The following is a 24,789-nucleotide window of genomic DNA, read 5'->3' as shown; positions in this document are numbered from 1 at the left end:
TGAAATTCATTGAGACGGGCCCCCCACCGTGCCTGATTCTGCTTGTAAAGCCCCAGCGTATACTGAGGGCTTGGCAGAGGCGGGAGAGGGTTTCTGTTCCTGGGAACTGGCTGATTTCTGCAGCCTTTTTCCTCTCCCTCTGTCACGGGGCAGAAATGAGGAACCTTTTGCCCGCTTGTCCACGAAAAGACTGCGCCTGATAATACGGCGTCTTCTCATGTTGAGAGGCGACCTGGGGTACAAACGTGGAATTCCCAGCTGTTGCCGTGGCCACCAGGTCTGAAAGACCGACCCCAAATAACTCCTCCCTTAATAAAGCAATACTTCCAAATGCCGTTTGGAATACGCATCACCTGACCACTGACGTGTCCATAACCCTCTACTGGTAGAAATGGACAACGCGCTTAGACTTGATGCCAGTCGGCAAATATTCCGCTGTGCATCACGCATATATAAAAATGCATCTTTTAAATGCTCTATAGGCAAAAATATACTGTCCCTATCTAGGGTATCAATATTTTCAGTCAGGGAATCCGACCACGCCAACCCAGCACTGCACATCCAGGCTGAGGCGATTGCTGGTCGCAGTATAACACCAGTCTGTGTGTAAATACCTTTTAGGATACCTTCCTGCTTTCTATCAGCAGGATCCTTAAGGGCGGCCATCTCAGGCGAAGGTAGAGCCCTTACAAGCGTGTGAGCGCTTTATCCCCCCTAGGGGGTGTTTCCCAACGCACCCTAACCTCTGGCGGGAAAGGATATAATGCCAATAACATTTTAGAAATTATCCGTTGTTATCGGGGGAAACCCACGCATCATCACACACCTCATTTAATTTCTCAGATTCAGGAAAAATAAGATTTTACTTACCGATAAATCTATTTCTCGTAGTCCGTAGTGGATGCTGGGACTCCGTAAGGACCATGGGGAATAGCGGCTCCGCAGGAGACAGGGCACAAGAATAAAAGCTTTAGGATCAGGTGGTGTGCACTGGCTCCTCCCCCTATGACCCTCCTCCAAGCCTCAGTTAGGATACTGTGCCCGGACGAGCGTACATAATAAGGAAGGATATTGAATCCCGGGTAAGACTCATACCAGCCACACCAATCACACCGTGCAACTTGTGATCTGAACCCAGTTAACAGTATGATAACAATGAAGGAGCCTCTGAAAAGATGGCTCACAACAACAATAACCCGATTTAGTTAACAATAACTATGTACAAGTATTGCAGACAATCCGCACTTGGGATGGGCGCCCAGCATCCACTACGGACTACGAGAAATAGATTTATCGGTAAGTAAAATCTTATTTTCTCTGACGTCCTAGTGGATGCTGGGAACTCCGTAAGGACCATGGGGATTATACCAAAGCTCCCAAACGGGCGGGAGAGTGCGGATGACTCTGCAGCACCGAATGAGAGAACTCCAGGTCCTCCTCAGCCAGGGTATCAAATTTGTAGAATTTAGCAAACGTGTTTGCCCCTGACCAAGTAGCTGCTCGGCAAAGTTGTAAAGCCGAGACCCCTCGGGCAGCCGCCCAAGATGAGCCCCTTTCCTTGTGGAATGGGCTTTCACAGATTTTGGCTGTGGCAGGCCTGCCACAGAATGTGCAAGCTGGATTGTACTACAAATCCAACGAGCAATAGTCTGCTTAGAAGCAGGAGCACCCAGCTTGTTGGGTGCATACAGGATAAACAGCGAGACAGACTTTCTGACTCCCGCCGTCCTGGAAACATATATTTTCAGGGCCCTGACAACGTCAAGTAACTTGGAGTCCTCCAAGTCCCTAGTAGCCGCAGGCACCACAATAGGTTGGTTCATGTGAAAGGCAGAAACCACCTTAGGGAGAAATTGAGGACGAGTCCTCAATTCTGCCCTGTCAGAATGAAAAATTAAGTAAGGGCTTTTATATGATAAAGCCGCCAATTCTGACACACGCCTGGCTGAAGCCAGGGCTAACAGCATCGTCACCTTCCATGTGAGATATTTTAAGTCCACAGTGGTGAGTGGTTCAAACCAATGTGACTTAAGGAACCTCAAAACAACATTGAGATCCCAAGGTGCCACTGGAGGCACAAAAGGAGGTTGTATATGCAGTACCCCTTTTACAAATGTCTGAACTTCAGGTACTGAAGCCAGTTCTTTCTGGAAGAAAATCGACAGGGCCGAAATTTGAACCTTAATGGACCCTAATTTTAGGCCCATAGACAGTCCTGTTTGCAGGAAATGGAGGAAACGACCCAGTTGAAATTCCTCTGTAGGGGCCTTCTTGGCCTCACACCACGCAACATATTTTCGCCAAATGCGGTGATAATGTTTTGCGGTTACATCCTTCCTGGCTTTGACCAGGGTAGGGATGACTTCATCTGGAATGCCTTTTTCCTTCAGGATCCGGCGTTCAACCGCCATGCCGTCAAATGCAGCCGCGGTAAGTCTTGGAACAGACAAGGCCCCTGTTGGAGCAGGTCCTTTCTTAGAGGTAGAGGCCACGGGTCTTCCGTGAGCATCTCTTGAAGTTCCGGGTACCAAGTCCTTCTTGGCCAATCCGGAACCACGAGTATCGTTCTTACTCCTCTCCTTCTTATGATTCTCAGTACTTTTGGTATGAGAGGCAGAGGAGGGAACACATACACTGACTGGTACACCCACGGTGTCACCAGAGCGTCCACCGCTATTGCCTGAGGGTCCCTTGACCTGGCGCAATATCTGTCTAGTTTTTTGTTTAGACGTGACGCCATCATTTTCCCAACGGTTTACAATCAGGTGGAAGACTTCTGGGTGAAGTCCCCACTCTCCCGGGTGAAGGTCGTGTCTGCTGAGGAAGTCTGCTTCCCAGTTGTCCACTCCCGGAATGAACACTGCTGACAGAGCTATCACATGATTTTCCGCCCAGCGAAGAATCCTTGCAGCTTCTGCCATTGCCCTCCTGCTTCTCGTGCCGCCCTGTCTGTTTACGTGGGCGACTGACGTGATGTTGTCCGATTGGATCAATACCGCCTGACCCTGAAGCAGGGGTTTCGCTTGACTTAGGGCATTGTAAATGGCCCTTAGTTCCAGAATGTTTATATGAAGAGATGTTTCCATGCTTGACCACAAGCCCTGGAAATTTTTTCCCTGTGTGACTGCCCCCCAGCCTCTCAGGCTGGCGTCCGTGGTCACCAGGACCCAATCCTGAATGCCAAATCTGCGGCCCTCTAGTAGATGAGCACTCTGCAGCCACCACAGAAGAGACACCCTTGTCCTTGTCGACAGGGTTATCCGCTGATGCATCTGAAGATGCGATCCGGACCATTTGTCCAGTAGATCCCACTGAAACGTTCTTGCATGGAATCTTCCGAATGGAATCGCTTCGTAAGAAGCCACCATTTTTCCCAGGACCCTCGTGCACTGATGCACTGACACCTGGCCTGGTTTTAGGAGGTTCCTGACTAGCTCGGATAACTCCCTGGCCTTCTCTTCCGGGAGAAACACCTTTTTCTGGACTGTGTCCAGAATCATTCCTAGGAACAGTAGACGTGTCGTTGGAATCAGCTGCGATTTTGGAATATTTAGGATCCACCCGTGCTGACGTAACACTACCTGAGATAGTGCTACTCTGACTTCTAACTGTTCCCTGGACCTTGCCCTTATCAGGAGATCGTCCAAGTAAGGGATAATTAAGATGCCTTTTCTTCGAAGAAGAATCATCATTTCGGCCATTACCTTGGTAAAGACCAGAGGTGCCGTGGACAACCCAAACGGCAGCGTCTGAAACTGATAATGACAGTTTTGTACTACAAACCTGAGGTACCCTTGGTGAGACGGGTAGATTGGGACGTGGAGATAAGCATCCTTGATGTCCAGAGACACCATATAGTCCCCTTCTTCCAGGTTTGCTATCACCGCTCTGAGTGATTCCATCTTGAATTTGAACCTCTTTATGTAAGTGTTCAGGGATTTTAGATTTAAAATTGGTCTCACCGAGCCGTCCGGCTTCGGTACCACAAACAGCGTGGAATAATACCCCTTTCCCTGTTGTAGGAGGGGTACCTTGATTATCACCTGCTGGGAATACAGCTTGTGAATGGCTTCCAAAACTGCCTCCCTGTCGGAGGGAGACTTTGGTAGAGCAGACTTCAGGAACCGGCGAGGGGGAAACGCCTCGAATTCCAGTTTGTACCCCTGCGATACCACCTGTAGAATCCAGGGGTCCACTTGCGAGTGAGCCCACTGCGCGTTGAAATTCTTGAGACGGGCCCCCACCATGTCTGAGTCTGCTTGTAAAGCCCCAGCGTCATGCTGAAGACTTGGCAGAAGCAGGAGAGGGCTTCTGCTCCTGGGAAGCGGCTGCATGGTGCAGTCTTTTTCCCCTTCCTCTGCCCCGGGGCAGGAAAGAATGGCCTTTAGCTCGCTTGTACTTATGGGAACGAAAGGACTGAGTTTGAAAAGACGGTGTCTTTTTCTGCTGATGTGAAGTGACCTGGGGTAAAAAGGTGGATTTTCCAGCCGTTGCCGTGGCCACCAGGTCCGATAGACCAGCCCCAAATAACTCCTCCCCTTTATACGGCAATACTTCCATATGTCGTTTGGAATCCGCATCGCCTGACCACTGTCGCGTCCATAACGCTCTTCTGGCAGAAATGGACATAGCACTTACTCTTGATGCCAGGGTGCATATATCCCTCTGTGCATCACGCATATATAGTAATGCATCCTTCAAATGCTCTATAGTTAACAGTATATTGTCCCTATCCAGGGTATCAATATTTTCAGTCAGGGAATCCGACCACGCGACGCCAGCACTGCACATCCAGGCTGAAGCGATTGCTGGTCGCAGTATAACACCAGTATGTGTGTATATACTTTTAAGAATATTTTCCAGCCTTCTATCTGCTGGTTCTTTGAGGGTGGCCGTATCAGGAGACGGTAACGCTACTTGTTTAGATAAACGTGTGAGCGCCTTATCTACCCTAGGGGGTGTTTCCCAACGTGTCCTAACCTCTAACGGGAAAGGATATAGTGCCAATAATTTTTTAGAAATTAGCAGTTTTTTGTCGGGGGAAACCCACGCTTTATCACACACCTCATTTAACTCATCTGACTCAGGGAAAACTATTGGTAGTTTTTTCACACCCCACATAATACCCTTCTTTGTGGTACTTGTAGTGTCAGAAATGTTCAATGCTTCCTTCATTGCCGTGATCATGTAACGTGTGGCCCTACTGGACATTACGTTTGTCTCCTCACCGTCGACACTAGACTCAGTATCTGTGTCTGGGTCTGTGTCGACCCACTGAGGTAACGGGCGTTTTAGGGCCCCTGACGGTGTCTGAGACGCCTGGACAGGCACTAATTGATTTGCCGGCTGTCTCATGTCATCAACCGTTCTTTGCAAAGTGCTGACATTATCACTTAATTCTTTAAATACGATCATCCAGTCAGGTGTCGACTCCCTAGGGGGTGACATCACTAACCCAGGCAATTGCTCCGCCTCCACATCATTTTCCTCCTCATACATGTCGACACACACTTACCGACACACAGCACACACACCGGGAATGCTCTGATAGAGGACAGGACCCCACAAGCCCTTTGGAGAGACAGAGGGAGAGTCTGCCAGCACACACCAAGCGCTATATATATATACAGGGATAACCTTATATAAGTGTTATTCCCTTATAGCTGCTGTTTATATAGTTTTTAGCTGCCAATAATGCCCCCCCCTTCTCTTTTTTACCCTGATTCAGTAGCAAGTCTGCAGGGGAGAGTCAGGGAGCCGTCCTTCCAGCGGAGCTGTGAGGGAAAATGGCGCTTGTGTGCTGAGGAGATAGGCTCCGCCCCTTCACGACGTCCTTATCTCCCGCTTTTTCTGTAAAAAATGGCAGGGGTTAAAATACATCCATATAGCCCCAGAGCTATATGTGATGTATTCTTTAGCCAATCTAAGGTATATCATGTTATATTGCGTCTCAGGGCGCTCCCCCCCAGCGCCCTGCACCCTCAGTGACCGGAGTGTGAAGTGTGCTGAGAGCAATGGCGCACAGCTGCGGTGCTGTGCGCTACCTTAGTCTGAAGACAGGATCGTCTTCTGCCGCCGATTTCACCGGACCTCTTCGCTCTTCTGGCTCTGTAAGGGGGCCGGCGGCGCGGCTCCGGGACCCATCCAGGCTGAACCTGTGATCGTCCCTCTGGAGCTAATGTCCAGTAGCCTAAGAAACCCGATCCACTCTGCACGCAGGTGAGTCCGTTTCTTCTCCCCTTAGTCCCACGATGCAGTGAGCCTGTTGCCAGCAGGACTCACTGAAAATAAAAAACCTAAAATATACTTTTATTCTAAGCAGCTCAGGAGAGCCACCTAGCCTGCACCCTTCTCGTTCGGGCACAAAAATCTAACTGAGGCTTGGAGGAGGGTCATAGTGGGAGGAGCCAGTGCACACCACCTGATCCTAAAGCTTTTATTCTTGTGCCCTGTCTCCTGCGGAGCCGCTATTCCCCATGGTCCTTACGGAGTCCCAGCATCCACTAGGACGTCAGAGAAACTACAGGTAGTTTTTCCTCACCGAACATAATACCCCTTTTTTTGGTGGTACTCGTATTATCAGAAATGTGTAAAACATTTTTCATTGCCTCAATCATGTAACGTGTGGCCCTACTGGAAGTCACATTCGTCTCTTCACCGTCGACACTGGAGTCAGTATCCGTGTCGGCGTCTATATCTGCCATCTGAGGTAACGGGCGCTTTAGAGCCCCTGACGGCCTATGAGACGTCTGGATAGGCACAAGCTGAATAGCCGGCTGTCTCATGTCAACCACTGTCTTTTATACAGAGCTGACACTGTCACGTAATTCCTTCCAACAGTTCATCCACTCAGGTGTCGACCCCCTAGGGGGTGACATCACTATTACAGGCAATCTGCTCCGTCTCCACATCATTTTTCTCCTCATACATGTCGACACAAAAGTACCGACATACAGCACACATGCTCTGATAGAGGACAGGACCCCACTAGCCCTTTGGGGAGACAGAGGGAGAGTTTGCCAGCACACACCAGAGCGCTATATATATACAGGGATAACCTTATATAAGTGTTTTTCCCCTTATAGCTGCTGTATAGTTAATACTGCGCCCAATTAGTGCCCCCCTCTCTTTTTTTAACCCTTTCTGTAGTGTAGTGACTGCAGGGGAGAGACAGGGAGCTTCCCTCCAACGGAGCTGTGAGGGAAAATGGCGCCAGTGTGCTGAGGAGATAGGCTCCGCCCCTTTTTCGCGGACTTTTCTCCTGCTTTTTTATGGATTCTGGCAGGGGTTAAATGCATCCATATAGCCCAGGAGCTATATGTGATGCATTTTTTTTGCCATCCAAGGTGTTTTTATTGCGTCTCAGGGCGCCCCCCCCAGCGCCCTGCACCCTCAGTGACCGGAGTGTGAAGTGTGCTGAGGAGCAATGGCGCACAGCTGCAGTGCTGTGCGCTACCTTGTTGAAGACAGGACGTCTTCTGCCGCCGATTTTCCGGACCTCTTCTGCCTTCTGGCTCTGTAAGGGGGCCGGCGGCGCGGCTCTGGGACCCATCCAAGCTGGGCCTGTGATCGTCCCTCTGGAGCTAATGTCCAGTAGCCTAAGAAGCCCAATCCACTCTGCACGCAGGTGAGTTCGCTTCTTCTCCCCTTAGTCCCTCGATGCAGTGAGCCTGTTGCCAGCAGGTCTCACTGAAAATAAAAAACCTAATCTAAAACTTTCACTAAGAAGCTCAGGAGAGCCCCTAGTGTGCACCCTTCTCGTTCGGGCACAGAGATCTAACTGAGGCTTGGAGGAGGGTCATAGGGGGAGGAGCCAGTGCACACCAGATAGTCCTAAAGTTTTCTTTAGATGTGCCCAGTCTCCTGCGGAGCCGCTATTCCCCATGGTCCTTACGGAGTCCCCAGCATCCACTTAGGACGTTAGAGAAATGAGCAGTGACGTGCAATAGAGTATATATAGATATATAGAGTATATATAGATTATACAGTATATATAGGTAGATATATAGATACATAGAGTATATATAGATATAGAGACAGTATATATATAGAGTGTATATAGATATATAGAATATATATAGATTATAGATACAGTATATATAGGTATATAGATAGAGTATATATAGATATAGATACAGTATATATAGTGTATATAGATATATAGAGTATATATAGATAGATGATAGATACAGTATATATAGGTAGATATATAGATACATAGAGTATATATAGATATAGATACAGTATATATAGATAGAGTGTATACAGATATATAGATAGATTATAGATACAGTATATATAAGTATGTAACCCTAGAATATAAATCTATTAATCTTAAGGGGATCTATTAATATATATTCATTTCTCTATGGAATAAGTATATGAAGTAAAAGAGATATGCTAGAAACTGTATGTAAATTTTAGGACTTTATTGAATATATATATATAGTATCAGAAGTAGAATTCAGAATAAGCATGGATGTACAGTTATGAAATATAATAAAGATGGTTATGTTATTGGGCATCGAAGGAGGACTGCTGTTGTAAATAGCCTGGCATGCGCTGGACAGAGAAGGATCCAGAATCTCCTCGTGCTGGGGGTTAAGCGCTCGCGTGGGGGAGATAAAGCTGAGAGGGCTCGAGAGAGAGGAGAGACCCCCCAGGGACTGGAGCGGAGGACGGACGGAGTCTGAGTGAGGAGGAGAGATTATCGAGGGTGCCGGCAGACCCCTGGAGACCGCGGTATCAGAACGGAGAGCGGAGGGTACCTGAGTGTATGGCGGAGAAGGCGGCAATGATCCGGAGCCGCTGAACTTTGAGACGGCGAAGAGTGTGGAGGCTGGCCGTGTTAAGGAAGAAGGAGTGAGAGGAAGTCATCCGGGCCGCGGTTGCCATGGGAGCTGAGTGACGCAGCCACTTTGTATCTGAATCGGAGCTGCTACAATAACCCCGGGGACTGGGGGAGACATAAAGGTGAGCTTACACTGCCAGACAAATGGAAAGCAACCATTCACCTATAATACCCCACTATCCCCTAAATACAGAATATTGAAATACCATTATTATTGATTGGAAACCAAATCTTTGGTAAAGCAAGATGGTAAGGAGGACAGATTAAGCCAGTGAGAACCGCTGAAGAGACGATATACATATATAAGACTGTCCAGAAAAAGGGGTTACCTCATAGGAGTGTTATCTATGAACCCGTAGCCACTACTAAAGAACTCCCAGCTGATAGTCGTGAATCCTCCAGGGCCGAAATATATTCAAAAGGACGCCATACCACACCCTACAAAGGGTATCCTCATTAGTTATCATCCACCCCTGCTTGTATATATATCAAGGCAAATAGAAATTATCTAAACATGATTTGCACTTATTAGAGGACTGTTGCCGTATACCGCTGCTCTAAAATATATTTGGGGTTATTCACTAAGTACTGTTCATCCGTGTGGCTGGAGCATTATAGGAAGAAGCTGTCACTATGGTAGGACCAGCTTGTTCATATGGAAATAGTGACGCCAATGCTGCATGATTTGAGCATAGCCAGGATTAACCGGAATACCCGGATATAACTGTTGTAGACTCAACCAACTAGTGGTACCCAGTTCCTAGGTACTCCGGATTCATTGATGATAGTGCTTTAATTGACTAATATCTATAAAGGAGTATAATATAAGCAACCAGGATGCTGGATTCCTAGGGGAGGTGAAATACACTGACTGGGCCCTCATAATATTGAACGGTACAGTGATCACTTAGGTAACCTAGTATATATACTGCGCAGTAGGTCCTGAGTAAACCCCGGGTCCATAGTCTATCCGACTGTGGTTAGTGTATATTTTTTGTGTATTGCATGCATTTATGTTGTAACATCATATTGTAAGAGGTATTTATATTGTGTATTCTTTAACTCTCACTTTACTAATATCTACCATATGAGTAATTATATAGTGATGGGGATAATAAAATTAATTACCTGAATACTGTTGTCACGTGTATCCTCAAGATCCCGGATTGTTCTCTACTTATCGTATACCTGCGGAAAACCATAAAACCAGAAAACAATTGGTAAAGAAGGTGAGGTGAGCTAAGTATATTACCAATAAAAATATATATATGACCAGTAACACCATCTCAACACCCACGGCTTAGTTTAAGTAGGGTTTTCCCAAGCCACCCGGGTGTTTAGCTATTGGCTTGGGTGGAGGCACGCCACATTCTACATAACCCTCAATTACGATAAGGGGAAGAAGGGTTACAAGTAGATATATAAATACATAGAGTATATATAGATAGAGTGTATATAGATATATAGAGTATATATAGAAACAGTATATATAGGTAGATATATAGATACATAGAGTATATATAGATATGGATACAGTATATATAGGTAGATATATAGATACATAGAGTATAGATAGATAGATAGATTTGTAGATAGATAGATAGAGTATATATAGACAGACAGACAGATAGAGTATATATAGATAGATGATAGATACAGTATATACAGATAGATAGATTTGTAGATAGATAGATAGAGTATATATAGATAGATGATAGATACACTATATACAGAAAGATAGATATGTAGATAGATAGATAGATAGAGTATATATAGACAGACAGACAGATAGAGTATATATAGATATAGATGGAAGGAGTGAGGGGGCGGCAGCTTGGAGTCTGGGGGGCACTGGAAAGCGGGAACCGGTCCCGGCAGCTGCAGCCGGTGTAGCGGTGACTAGTCCCCGGTGGCGGGATCGGTGTGAGGAGGAGGTCACGTGTCTCCGGCCCGCGGGCCGTTCCCGGCAATGCCGCCTGGCAGCAGCGCCCGATGGAAAAGCCGGCCCTGCGGACAGCCCGGCGCCCCCGTCACTGGGGGAGGACCCAGCAGCAGCCGAGATCGTGCCGGGAGCCGGTGACAGGAGGCGGCAGCAGCAGCAGCGTGTGCTCCCGTGGTGTCCCCAGCAGCAGCAGCAGCAGCAGCAGGTACCGTGCCCGTCCTCCCCGCCCCGTACACTGTGCCCGGGATAGGTGCCAGCTGCAGAGTGTAGGAGTGTCCCCCTCCCCGTAATGCCCCGTGCTGCTCTGTGCCCCCTGTGCCCTGTGTTACCATGTGCCCCAAGTGCCCTGTGCTAATATGTGCCCCCCCTGTGCCCTGTGTTACCATATGCTCCCATGTGCCCTGTGTTACTCTGTGCCCCCCCTGTGCCCTGTGTTACCATGTGCCCCCAGTGCCCTGTGTTACCATGTGCCCCCAGTGCCCTGTGTTACCATGTGCCCTGTGTTACTCTGTGCCCCCCCCGTGCCCTGTGTTACTCTGTGCCCCCCCCTGTGCCCTGTGTTACTCTGTGCCCCCCCCTGTGCCCTGTGTTACTCTGTGCCCCCCCTGTGCCCTGTGTTACTCTGTGCCCCCCCCCCCTGTGCCCTGTGTTACCATATGCTCCCATGTGCCCTGTGTTACTATGTGCCCCCTGTGCCCTGTGTTACCATGTGCCCCCTGTGTTACCATGTGCCCCCAGTGCCCTGTGCTACTATGTGCCCCCCCTGTGCCCTGTGTTACCATGTGCCCCCAGTGCCCTGTGCTACTATGTGCCCCCTGTGCCCTGTGTTACCATGTGCCCCCAGTGCCCTGTGTTACTCTGTGCCCCCCTGTGCCCTGTGTTACCATGTGCCCCCAGTGCCCTGTGCTACTATGTGCCCCCTGTGCCCTGTGCTACTATGTGCCCCCTGTGCCCTGTGTTACTCTGTGCCCCCCAGTGCCCTGTGTTACTCTGTGCCCCCCTGTGCCCTGTGTTACCATGTGCCCCCAGTGCCCTGTGCTACTATGTGCCCCTCCTGTGCCCTGTGTTACCATGTGCTCCCAGTGCCCTGTGCTACTATGTGCCCCCCCTGTGCCCTGTATTACCATGTGCCCCCAGTGCCCTGTGCTACTATGTGCCCCTCCTGTGCCCTGTGTTACCATGTGCTCCCAGTGCCCTGTGCTACTATGTGCCCCCCCTGTGCCCTGTATTACCATGTGCCCCCAGTGCCCTGTGTTACTCTGTGCCCCCCTGTGCCCCCCTGTGCCCTGTGTTACCATGTGCCCCTGTGCCCTGTGTTACTCTGTGCCCCCCTGTGCCCTGTGTTACTATGTGCCCCACTGTCCCCTGTGTTACTCTGTGCCCCCCTGTGCCCTGTGTTACCATATGCTCCCATGTGCCCTGTGTTACTATGTGCCCCCTGTGCCCTGTGTTACTATGCGCCCCACTGTCCCCTGTGTTACTATGTGCCCCACTGTCCCCTGTGTTACTCTGTGCCCCCCTTTGCCCTGTGTTACCATATGCTCCCATGTGCCCTGTGTTACTATGTGCCCCCCAGTGCCCTGTGTTACTATGCGCCCCCTGTGCCCTGTGTTACTATGTGCCCCACTGTCCCCTGTGTTACTATGTGCCCCACTGTCCCCTGTGTTACTCTGTGCCCCCCTGTCCCCTGTGTTACTATGTGCCCCCTGTGCCCTGTGTTACTATGTGCCCCCTGTGCCCTGTGTTACTATGCGCCCCCTGTGCCCTGTGTTACTATGTGCCCTACTGTCCCCTGTGTTACTATGTGCCCCCTGTGCCCTGTGTTACTATGTGCCCCACTGTCCCCTGTGTTACAATGTACCCCTCTGTGCCCTGTGTTACTATGTGCCTCCCTGTGTTACTCTGTGCCCTGTGTTACCCTGTGCCCTCTGTTACCCTGTGCCCCCCTGTGCCCGGGAGGCTAGGGCATGGGTGTTCTGTACCGCCTGGCATGACCCTGCCCAGTAGAGGACAGAGCGGTGGCACACGCTGGCAGCAGTTAGGGGGGATCTGCACTTCCTGTGTAATAATAATTTGTCGTTTTTTTCTTTATCATTTCTTTTATTATTTATTTCATACAACAAAACCCATCGGTCAGACGTTGTTCCTCACAGGGAGCCCTGTGCCGCTGCCTGGGTGACGGGAAGGGGCCCTATTGCTCCGGGTACGGGTCATTAGGTCGACTACACTAAGGTCAACAGTCATTAGGTAGACATGTTCTAGGTCGACAGGTCAAAAAGTCGACATGAGTTTTTTTTACTTTTTTGGGTGTTGTTTTCTTCATAAAGTTTCGGGGAACCCCAATTAGTGCACAGTGTCCCCTCGCCATGCTTCGGGCAAGGTGCCTCGCTCCCTTACCGTTGCGCTCGGCACAGGTCACTATTCCCAATCGTAGTCCACATGGATCGTAAAGTATGAAAAAGTAAAAAAAATGAAAAAAAAATGAAAAACTCATGTTAACCAATAGTGATCGACCTAATGACCGTATCCCATTGCTCCCATGTCACAGTAACCATCAGCACGCCAGCACATGAGAGCGCCATCCTATGGCTAGGTTACACCTGGCGTTGCACATCTGAGGCTATCCTGATACTCTGCAGGACGTACGTGGCTAGTTCATGTGTGATGTCACTGTATGTGACTGTGGGGTACTGAGGTGTGTGCCAGTCACTGGTGTTTATATGGTATGGTACAGTAAGCTGTGCATGAGCGCGCATTACTAATGCATTACAAAACTTGTTCTCTGTAATATTCTGGAGAGTTTCATTCTTTTCTGGTAGTTTTCTTTTTCTTTTTAACTGCTGCTCCTGTTATTTCCCCCTATGTAGCGGCCGCGCCAATCCATAAAGCACGTAAAAATCGCATCATCGTCCTCTTCTCCATTGATGATTACAGTTTCCTAATGTTGTCTTTGGCTTTCCTGCTATAATGGCAGGTTTGACCTTAAAAGCCGTTTAAGACCATATATTATAACAAAGCATAGCGTCAGAAATGGGTTGAAATGCACCGGAAAAGAGAGCAGGCCACGGTTTCCTGCGTTTTGCGTGCGATTTCGCGCTCACTTTAGGAAGATTCCGGGCGGAGATGCCCCTAGTTGCTTTTCTGCATTAACCTTTTTTTTTTTGAATTCCCATAAGTACGCAGACAGACAGACGGACGGAGTTCACAAGTTCAGCGCCCCCTCCCCTCCTTTGTATTGATGGTGGGTGAGGTTCCTGATGTAACCGCAGCCCCTCTCCTCTTGTCTGCCGCTGAAGTGATTGCTTCCTTACTGAATTAATTCTGCTATAACCTGAATTCAAATAAGATTGGAGCTAGCGGGCCTGGTGGGATCTCGGCTGGCACTCGCGCCGCGCTCTCCTTGGTTTTTATCCATTTTCATTTATTTATTTTTTTAAATCAAGTTATGCGGCAGTGACACATTGGGACTGTTGTTATCAGACGCGGCGGCAGGAGAACGGGTCGTACAGTTGTAAAGATAATGGCAGGAGGCTGCGCTTTATATTCATCAGCTTAAATGTGGCCAACGCTCAGGATTATGAAGTCTGCTAATCCCATTTAATGCTAGACTTAATAAAAATATATCTGTCGCTGTCCACTTTACTTTCAGCCGGGGGAAAGTAAACTGCTCGGCGGAACGCTCTCATGTCACGAACCCCCGGATGACCTTTATATTTATTTGTTTTACCGTCGCACATAAAGGAATTGATACTGTATCTTCGTTTAATGCGTTACTACGGAATGATGTCTCTTTGCTTATGTACGTCTGTTTGTAGCGCTTGCTTGATGTCAGACCTGTAACAAGTGACCTTTGTGATGATTATAATGATTTCACACCCCAAATATAATAGTTCTGTTAGTGTTACGGCTTTATGACTTGTTTATAGCGACATGCGGCAAAGCGCGGATGGTGTTCAGGTGTCTGAAGTTTGTGTTTGTTAATAACGTACTCACCTGATTTACTATGCACATATAAAGTATGCTTATAATGAGCCTCGTACCCTGCTGAATTCCAGTATGCAGAACTGCGCAGTGACGTATCGGAACAGGAGAGATAAACAGGTGGAGGAGAATTGTTTGTCGCCCTTGGTCACTGCTGATGTACGTACAGTTCTGGTTTTTATTTTATTTTACTCACTTTGAATATACTGTAGTATCTTGCTTTATTGCCCTCTGCGTTAACAGCGTCGGCGTTTGAATTATCTTGTCATCAACACCGGCTCGCGTGAGACACATTTGCGTGACCACACCATGGCTTGCGTTAGTACACGTATGTCTGCCGTATGAATGTCTTTCACACACCTCTTGTAGAACCCCCTAAAAGTCGGCGTTTCTCATACTTAGTCCTCAAAGCACAGGAATAGTTCATGTTTTAAGGATATCCTTGCTTGAGCACAGATTATATAATTCCTACCTCAGTCAGTTTGATTTAACTGTATGTGATGAGGCGTGGATATCCGTAAAACCTGGACTGGTCTAAGTAAAAAGGTTTAATTAGAAATACCAAACATGCACTGCCGCACGCTTATGGGTGATACTACACCCGACCAGTCATTTGGCACAAAACCCAAGACTGCAACCTTGTTATCTGTTCATATTGCAGGCCACCTCTCCTGCTGCTGCTAGTGTGTTATGGGGCTAATTCAGACCTGATCGCTCGCTAGGGGTTTTTGCAGCGCTGAGATCAGATAGTCGCCGCCTATAGGGGAGTGTATTTTTGCTTTGCAAGTGTGCGATCGCATGTGTAGCCGAGCAGGACGAAAAAGATTTTGTGCAGTTTCTGAGTAGCCCAGGACTTACTCAGCCGCTGTGATCACATCAGCTTGTCCGGGACCGGAATTGACGTCAGACACCCGCCCTGCAAACGCTTGGACACGCCTACGTTTTTCCAAACACTCCCAGAAAACGGTCAGTTGCCACCCAGAAACACCCTCTTCCTGTCAGTCTCCTTGCGATCGCCTGTGCGAATGGATTCTTTACACAAACCCATCACTGAGCGGCGATCCGCTTTGTACCCGTGCGACGCGCCTGCGCATTGCGGTGCATATGCATGCGCAGTTCTGACCTGATCGCAGCGCTGTAAAAAAACGCTAGCGAGTGATCAGGTTTGAATTACCCCCTATGTCTCCTAGTACAGCAATGTATTCCTAAAAATTGATAGATATGTAATATGCAACGGAAAGGTTTCACAGTAACACAAACACTTTTTACGTTCCCATTTGTACAGCAGTGTAGCACGCACAGACAGACTATAGGGCCTGTGTGTAACTCTGTGCACTCCTACCAGACACACGTTGTATTTGTCTCCCCTTAGCCCCTGTAACACTGCGGTGTCAACGGGGTCAGAACATTGAAGACTTTTAATCAGGTCGTCCCAGCCATTTGGTAAATTGAATTATCACAATCGGTTGCCAGCTCAGCAGGCAGAAAAAGAAATAAAGTAGAACGCGTCTATGTTGCATTCGATATTATTTGAAGTAAAACCGATGCTGACTGTCCAGTTGTGTTATCCTCATGAGGTGTGCGACGGAGGCCGGGGAGAGGCAGCAGAAGGGAGTAGAGAGGGAGGCCGGGGAGAGGCAGCAGAAGGGAGTAGAGAGGGAGGCTGGGGAGAGGCAGCAGAAGGGAGTAGAGAGGGAGGCCGGGGAGAGGCAGCAGAAGGGAGTAGAGAGGGAGGCCGGAGAGAGGCAGAAGAAGGGAGTAGAGAGGGAGGCCGGGGAGAGGCAGCAGAAGGGAGTAGAGAGGGAGGCCGTGGAGAGGCAGCAGAAGGGAGTAGAGAGGGAGGCCGGGGAGAGGCAGCAGAAGGGAGTAGAGAGGGAGGCCGGGGAGAGGCAGCAGAAGGGAGGTAGAGAGGGAGGCCGGGGAGAGGCAGCAGAAGGGAGTAGAGAGGGAGGCCGGGGAGAGGCAGCAGAAGGGAGTAGAGAGGGAGGCCGGGGAGAGGCAGCAGAAGGGAGTAGAGAGGGAGGCCGGGGAGAGGCAGCAGAAGGGAGTAGAGAGGGAGGCCGGGGAGAGGCAGCAGAAGGGAGTAGAGAGGGAGGCCGGGGAGAGGCAGCAGAAGGGAGTAGAGAGGGAGGCCGGGGAGAGGCAGCAGAAGGGAGTAGAGAGGGAGGCCGGGGAGAGGCAGCAGAAGGGAGTAGAGAGGGAGGCCGGGGAGAGGCAGCAGAAGGGAGTAGAGAGGGATGCCGGGGAGAAGCAGCAGAAGGGAGTAGAGAGGGAGGCCGGGGAGAGGCAGCAGAAGGGAGTAGAGAGGGAGGCTGGGGAGAGGCAGCAGAAGGGAGTAGAGAGGGAGGCCGGGGAGAGGCAGCAGAAGGGAGTAGAGAGGGAGGCTGGGGAGAGGCAGCAGAAGGGAGTAGAGAGGGAGGCTGGGGAGAGGCAGCAGAAGGGAGTAGAGAGGGAGGCCGGGGAGAGGCAGCAGAAGGGAGTAGAGAGGGAGGCCGGGGAGAGGCAGCAGAAGGGAGGTAGAGAGGGAGGCCGGGGAGAGGCAGCAGAAGGGAGTAGAGAGGGAGGCCGGGGAGAGGCAGCAGAAGGGAGTAGAGAGGGAGGCCGGGGAGAGGCAGCAGAAGGGAGTAGAGAGGGAGGCCGGGGAGAGGCAGCAGAAGGGAGTAGAGAGGGAGGCCGGGGAGAGGCAGCAGAAGGGAGTAGAGAGGGAGGCCGGGGAGAGACAGCAGAAGGGAGTAGAGAGGGAGGCCGGGGAGAGACAGCAGAAGGGAGTAGAGAGGGAGGCCGGGGAGAGGCAGCAGAAGGGAGTAGAGGGGGAGGCCGGGGAGAGGCAGCAGAAGGGAGTAGAGAGGGAGGCCGGGGAGAGGCAGCACAAGGGAGTAGAGAGGGAGGCCGGGGAGAGGCAGCAGAAGGGAGTAGAGAGGGAGGCCGGGGAGAGGCAGCAGAAGGGAGTAGAGAGGGAGGCCGGGGAGAGGCAGCAGAAGGGAGTAGAGAGGGAGGTCGGGGAGAGGCAGCAGAAGGGAGTAGAGAGGGCCGGGGAGATGTTATTGACGGGTGTATGAATTAGCGGGAGTGCCTGGGGCGCAGGCTGAGACACTTCACTACAGGGTTATGTCAGGTTTTCTCTGTAACAACGTGTGATCAAGCGTCTGTGGGATTGTCGCAGGAGGACGGGATATGGGCACACTGCAGAGATGTGGACTCGTTGCCTGTACATGGTGGAAGCAGCCATTGTGTCTGCTTAGCCATAGACTCATCAGAGTCCATTCACTGGGTCTAGTGGTGTCACTGAGGCCATAGCTTCCATCTGCCCTGGTTTTAGGCGGGACAGTCCCTGTTTTGGATCTCTCCTGTCTGGTTGGGGGACAGTCCTGCACGTCAGAAGCACTTGTCACTCCTCGGCGGTGGCGGGCAAGCCGGGGCACCTTATGCCAATATGCAGACTCTCCCTGACCCTGCGGAGCAATGGGCACTGATAACGCACCTGGTCATCAAAGCGTATCCCCCCACCACATAAGCATGCCAGCGCGTAGCTCACCCCACCCTCCTGCCTTGCCCTTCTCTACCTCTCTTACCACCTGCTCTCAGGTCCCCGTCCAACAGCTCTTTCCTCATGTCTGTCTCCCCCTTCCCCTTAGATTGTAAGCTCCTTGGAGCAGGGTCCTCCTCCCTCCTGTTCTTCACGTCAATCACTCTACGGCCAGCAGTGCGACTGAAAAGCTTCGCTAGACCCTGTGTGAAACTACATAGTTCGTTGTAATATTACTTCACGCGTGCGTATTGCGCCACATACGCATGCGCAGAAGTGCCGTTTTCTTGCCTCACCGCTGTACAGCGAACGTATGCAGCTAGAGATCGGAATGACCCCCTATATACCTCTGAATAGGAGGAGAGGAGTACTGTCTCACAGCACTGAAATCGTGGGTTAGATTCCCTTAACTGTGTGGAGTTTATATATTCTCCCCGTTCTTGTGTGGCTTTCATCCGGTTACTCCAGTTTTCTCCCACAATCCAAAAATATACCGGTAAGTTACTTGTCTCCAGACAGAAATGACCACTAGTGTGTATGCTTGTACATGTGGTAGGGAATATAGATTGTAAGCTCCACTGAGCCCACCGAACAGATTGAATGGCAAAATATTCTCTGTAAAGCGCTACACAGTATGTGTGCACTATATAAATGACTGGTAATAAATTGGCAGGCACAGCTAACGCCATGCTGAGATGGCGTCATTTATTGCAGTAAGTTGTCTAATTCTGCCGTCCGCTGAAAGTTGTGCACCGGTAACCCTTCCATGTGATAGCCATTCTCCATGGAGCACTGGGGCTGTCGCCCCGGGATACTGCCTAGTTCAGGCACACAGGAACCTTAGCCTAAAGCCACATAGAGGGAGAGTGTCGGCACCTGACATATCCGGTAGCGGTAAATGGAAGTTGGCGTAGCCATGAACCATTCGGAAGAAGACCTTTAGGCCCCAGGGGAAAGCCAGGCGTAGTATTTACCTTTCTGTACATTGTGACTATTAATGGTGTTTCCAGGTTATCGCAGTATACTTTTATTTTAGCTTCGCCCTTGTTACCAGCGTGGATGTGTTGCAATCATTTTTATTATTAGCCTCATGATCTCACCGTGCTGGGTGTCCTGCCTTCGCCACCGGGAGATAAGGAGGAATAATGGAGAGTCATTTATCCCATTTTCTGCAGATTTGGAGATGAACTGTGTTATTTTATACTTCTGGCGTCCTCCGTTCCGTAATGTACATTTTATGTGCCAATATTAGGAAAATAAAATGAACTAATTCTATCCGTTTGAGCTTGCCCCGTAGAAGAAATTCAATGTCAGGTTATAATTATGTTCCAGATCTCTGTTGGCGGTCGGTGATCATGTCAAGGAGGCACCGGGTTTTATATTTATTTTAAGGAAATTTATTGTCAAAATAGATTGATGTCACACGTTACGTCAAATGAAAGCTAATTGAACGTTGCAATATGTTCCACTATAAAACCGAGTGGGCGTTGCTTCATAATGAATAGAGATAGCAAACCATTAGATGCGTTTTGCAATTCACGAGATGCATACCTGACGCGGTTTGCTTCCAGGTGTGGGCGGGGTCATTTCTGAAATGCAGATGCTGACCTGCCGCGTGCCGCAATTTATACATAGTGTAAAATAAACATAGAGTATATAAAACACTGGGTACACATCCGTGGCCATCGGCACGACTGAGAGACTGAGAAATACATACTGAACGGTATATATATATATATATAGCATGATTGTGCGCTATATCGTTCATGGCCACATTCAGCTGTATACTGTCAGGTGCTGCGTTGCCCCGTCGATCATACAGCCCAGCAGATGGGACAATCCCAATGTGAGGGCGGGAAAGCACGGTAGTACGCACACACTACTCGATGTGCACGATTTGCAGGTCCGATCCTCCGAATCAGACGACATATCTGCCCCCGTCCAAATCCGCAATCAGAGCTACACATTGGGCCTAATTCAGACCTGATCACTCGCTAGCGTTTTTTGCACCGCTGCGATCAGGTCAGAACTGCGCATGCGTATGCACCGCAATGCGCAGGCGCGTCGCACGGGTACAAAGCGGCTCGTTGCTCTGCGATGGGTTTGTGTGAAGAGTCCATTCGCACGGGCGATCGCAAGGAGATTGACAGGAAGAGGGCGTTTGTGGGTGGCAACTGACCGTTTTCTGGGAGTGGTTGGAAAAACGCAGGCGTGTCCAAGCATTTGCAGGGCGGGTGTCTGACGTCAATTCCGGGACCGGACAGGCTGACGTGATCGCAGCGGCTGAGTAAGGTCAGAGCTACTCAGAAACTGCACAAACTCTTTTTGTACCGCTCGGCTGCACATGTGATCGCACATCTGCACAGCTAAAATACACTCCCCAGTGGGCGGCGACTATGCGAACGCAGGACTGCAAAAAAAACCTAGCGAGCGATCAGGTCTGAATTAGGCCATAGGTTACCACTAGGATATTACAAGCGTTACTATTTATTAACAGTGTCTTATATAGCGCAGTAAATTCTGTTTCACTTTACAATTGGAAACAACAGTGATAAAACAAAACTGGGTGATAACAGACAGTCATAGAGGTAGGAGGGCAGTCATAGAGGTAGGAGGGCCCTGCTCGCACGCTTACAATCTGTATGCTTTGACTTATTGAAAGCCATCCAGAGGTTTAACACGCAGGCCTCGTACTTCTGGTGGGTGGGGGGAGGAATTCAGGAACATACCGCTGTCCCTGCTGTGACATCCAGAGTAAAATGAAAAACTGTGCAATGATCATTGTACTCAGCATACATGAGAAGTAGTACTGTGCCAAGTCAGCACATGCAGAGTAAGATTACATACTGTGCAATGTCTGGAAGTGCACTGATTATTACACTCAGCGTACAGGAGGAGAAGTAGTACTGTGTATGTGTCAGCACATGCAGAGTAAGATTACATACTGTGCAGTGCCTGAAAGTGCACTGATCATTGCACCCAGCGTACAGGAGGCGAAGTAGTACTGTGTATGTGTCAGCATATACAGAGTAAGATTACATACTGTGCAGTGCCTGAAAGTGCACTGATCATTGCACCCAGCGTACAGGAGAAGTAGCACTGTGTATGTGTCAGCATATACAGAGTAAGATTACATACTGTGCAATGTCTGGAAGTACACTGATCATTGCACCCAGCGTACAGGAGGAGAAGTAGTACTGTGTATGTGTCAGCGCATGGATAGTAAGATTACATACTGTGCAATGTCTGGAAATACACTGATTATTACACTCGGCGTACAGGAGGAGAAGTAGTACTGTGTATGTGTCAGCACATGCAGAGTAAGATTACATACTGTGCAATGTCTGGAAATACACTGATCATTGCACCCAGCGTACAGGAGGAGAAGTAGTACTGTGTATGTGTCAGCACATGCAGAGGAAGATTACATACTGTGCAACGTCTGGAAATACACTGATCATTGCACCCAGCTTACAGGAGGAGAAGTAGTACTGTGTATGTTTCAGCGCATACAGAGTAAGATTACATACTGTGCAATGTCTGGAAATACACTGATCATTGCACCCAGCGTACAGGAGGAGAAGTAGTACTGTGTATGTGTCAGCACATGCAGAGTAAGATTACATACTGTGCAATGTCTGGAAATACACTGATCATTGCACCCAGTGTACAGGAGGAGAAGTAGTACTGTGTATGTGTCAGCATATACAGAGTAAGATTACATACTGTGCAATGTCTGGAAGTACACTGATCATTGCACCCAGCGTACAGGAGGAGAAGTAGTACTGTGTATGTGTCAGCGCATGGATAGTAAGATTACATACTGTGCAATGTCTGGAAATACACTGATTATTACACTCAGCGTACAGGAGGAGAAGTAGTACTGTGTATGTGTCAGCACATGCAGAGTAAGATTACATACTGTGCAATGTCTGGAAATACACTGATCATTGCACCCAGCTTACAGGAGGAGAAGTAGTACTGTGTATGTGTCAGCGCATGGATAGTAAGATTACATACTGTGCAATGTCTGGAAATACACTGATTATTACACTCAGCGTACAGGAGGAGAAGTAGTACTGTGTATGTGTCAGCACATGCAGAGTAAGATTACATACTGTGCAATGTCTGGAAATACACTGATCATTGCACCCAGCGTACAGGAGGAGAAGTAGTACTGTGTATGTGTCAGCATATACAGAGTAAGATTACATACTGTGCAATGTCTGGAAGTACACTGATCATTGCACCCAGCGTACAGGAGGAGAAGTAGTACTGTGTATGTGTCAGCGCATGGATAGTAAGATTACATACTGTGCAATGTCTGGAAATACACTGATTATTACACTCAGCGTACAGGAGGAGAAGTAGTACTGTGTATGTGTCAGCACATGCAGAGTAAGATTACATACTGTGCAATGTCTGGAAATACACTGATCATTGCACCCAGCTTACAGGAGGAGAAGTAGTACTGTGTATGTTTCAGCGCATACAGAGTAAGATTACATACTGTGCAATGTCTGGAAGTGCACTGATCATCACACCCAGTGTACAGGAGGAGAAGTAGTACTGTGTATGTGTCAGCACATGCAGAGTAAGATTACATACTGTGCAATGTCTGGAAATACACTGATTATTACACTCAGCGTACAGGAGGAGAAGTAGTACTGTGTATGTGTCAGCACATGCAGAGTAAGATTACATACTGTGCAATGTCTGGAAATACACTGATCATTGCACCCAGCGTACAGGAGGAGAAGTAGTACTGTGTATGTGTCAGCGCATGCAGAGTAAGATTACATACTGTGCAATGTCTGGAAGTGCACTGATCATTGCACCCAGTGTACAGGGTGAGAAGTAGTACTGTGTATGTGTCAGCACATGCAGAGTAAGATTACATACTGTGCAATGTCTGGAAATACACTGATCATCACACCCAGTGTACAGGGTGAGAAGTAGTACTGTGTATGTGTCAGCACATGCAGAGTAAGATTACATACTGGGAATTGCGCTGGAGTAGACAGGATATAATATTTGGCAGAGGTTGAGTAACATAAAATGTGGAACTTGGTAATGACAAATCTTTACTTCATTATCAGGACTGTAAAACATGTAATTATAAGATGTAATAACACTACAACATGTCTGAATGAAGTCTTGGCCACTAGTTTTATTTGATGTTTCTCAGTTAATTAACTCATTTTTATATATAACAATGAGGAAAGAAAGTGATCGTTCCTGTAGGACTCATATCTGGAGGGAACATGTTCCAAGAGAAACAGGGGTTATACACAATAATGTTATTCATCTCACCGCTACAGCTTACTGAGAAAGAAGTGCAAGCGGCGCAGTGTAGCGTGTCACCGTGTTATACAGTATGCGCAGAAGGCGTCTGATGTTTCCCGCAGCCTAACCGTAACCCCCCCCCCCGCCCCGCAGGCTAACAGTGAGAGTACTCACATACTTACGATCGGGATGCCGTCGGTTTGGATTACGGCGTCGGCATTTGGTCTGGTGTCAGAGTTCTGGCATCGGCATTATGGCCGAGTGTCATGATTCCAGTGACTGGATTATGACTGCCGGCATCCTGACCAGATCCCGATGGACACATCTGGAGCTCCTGAAACACAAAATCAATTTGAAATTGATAATTATCTTGAAAATTTTACTTTTAGTAAATATGCTGGATAAGCAGCTAGGACGCACAACTATGCGGATATCTGTGTGTTACTGAGGCTGTATACAGAGCACAATGTGACTAGGACGCACCAGGAGACTGCGCTGAGTAATGTGATATATGACACCTGTATACTGTGTGACTGAGGCTGTATACAGAGCACAATGTGACTAGGACGCACCAGGAGACTGCGCTGAGTAATGTGATATGTGACACCTGTATACTGTGTGTGACTGAGGCTGTATACGGAGCACAATGTGACTAGGACACACCAGGAGACTGCGCTGAGTAATGTCATATATGACACCTGTATACTGTGTGTGACTGAGGCTGTATACAGAGCACAATGTGACTAGGACGCACCAGGAGACTGCGCTGAGTAATGTGATATATGACACCTGTATACTGTGTGTGACTGAGGCTGTATACAGAGCACAATGTGACTAGGACACACCAGGAGACTGCGCTGAGTAATGTGATATATGACACCTGTATACTGCGTGTGACTGAGGCTGTATACAGAGCACAATGTGACTAGGACGCACCAGGAGACTGCGCTGAGTAATGTGATATGTGACACCTGTATACTGTGTGTGACTGAGGCTGTATACAGAGCACAATGTGACTAGGACGCACCAGGAGACTGCGCTGAGTAATGTGATATATGACACCTATATATTGTGTGTGACTGAGGCTGTATACAGAGCACAATGTGACTAGGACACACCAGGAGACTGCGCTGAGTAATGTGATATATGACACCTGTATACTGCGTGTGACTGAGGCTGTATACAGAGCACAATGTGACTAGG

The 24,789-nt window shown here is 48.8% G+C and overlaps 1 protein-coding gene and 1 long non-coding RNA gene across 5 annotated transcripts in view; one reads left to right on the top strand and one right to left on the bottom strand.

Annotated features, from left to right (window-relative positions):
* LOC134910743 (uncharacterized) overlaps positions 1-23,847 on the bottom strand; it is a 41,948-nt gene extending 18,101 nt beyond the window's left edge. Inside the window, exons 1-2 of the long non-coding RNA XR_010176281.1 lie at positions 23,769-23,847; positions 9,980-10,039 (exon numbers count right to left, since the gene is read on the bottom strand). This is a non-coding gene — a long non-coding RNA (uncharacterized LOC134910743). The remainder of the gene's footprint in view (positions 1-9,979; positions 10,040-23,768) is intronic.
* ESRRG (estrogen related receptor gamma) overlaps positions 10,914-24,789 on the top strand; it is a 1,264,625-nt gene continuing 1,250,749 nt past the window's right edge. For all 4 annotated transcript variants that reach the window (XM_063919111.1, XM_063919106.1, XM_063919101.1 and 1 more), the window contains exon 1: positions 10,914-10,998. The gene's annotated coding sequence lies outside the window, so the exon portion shown is untranslated. The remainder of the gene's footprint in view (positions 10,999-24,789) is intronic.

Source organism: Pseudophryne corroboree, chromosome 4 (genome assembly GCF_028390025.1).
Source record: "Pseudophryne corroboree isolate aPseCor3 chromosome 4, aPseCor3.hap2, whole genome shotgun sequence".
NCBI classification, from domain to species: domain Eukaryota; kingdom Metazoa; phylum Chordata; class Amphibia; order Anura; family Myobatrachidae; genus Pseudophryne; species Pseudophryne corroboree.
Note: the sequence above shows the minus strand (reverse complement) of the source record. Positions and strands in the feature narration are given on the sequence as shown.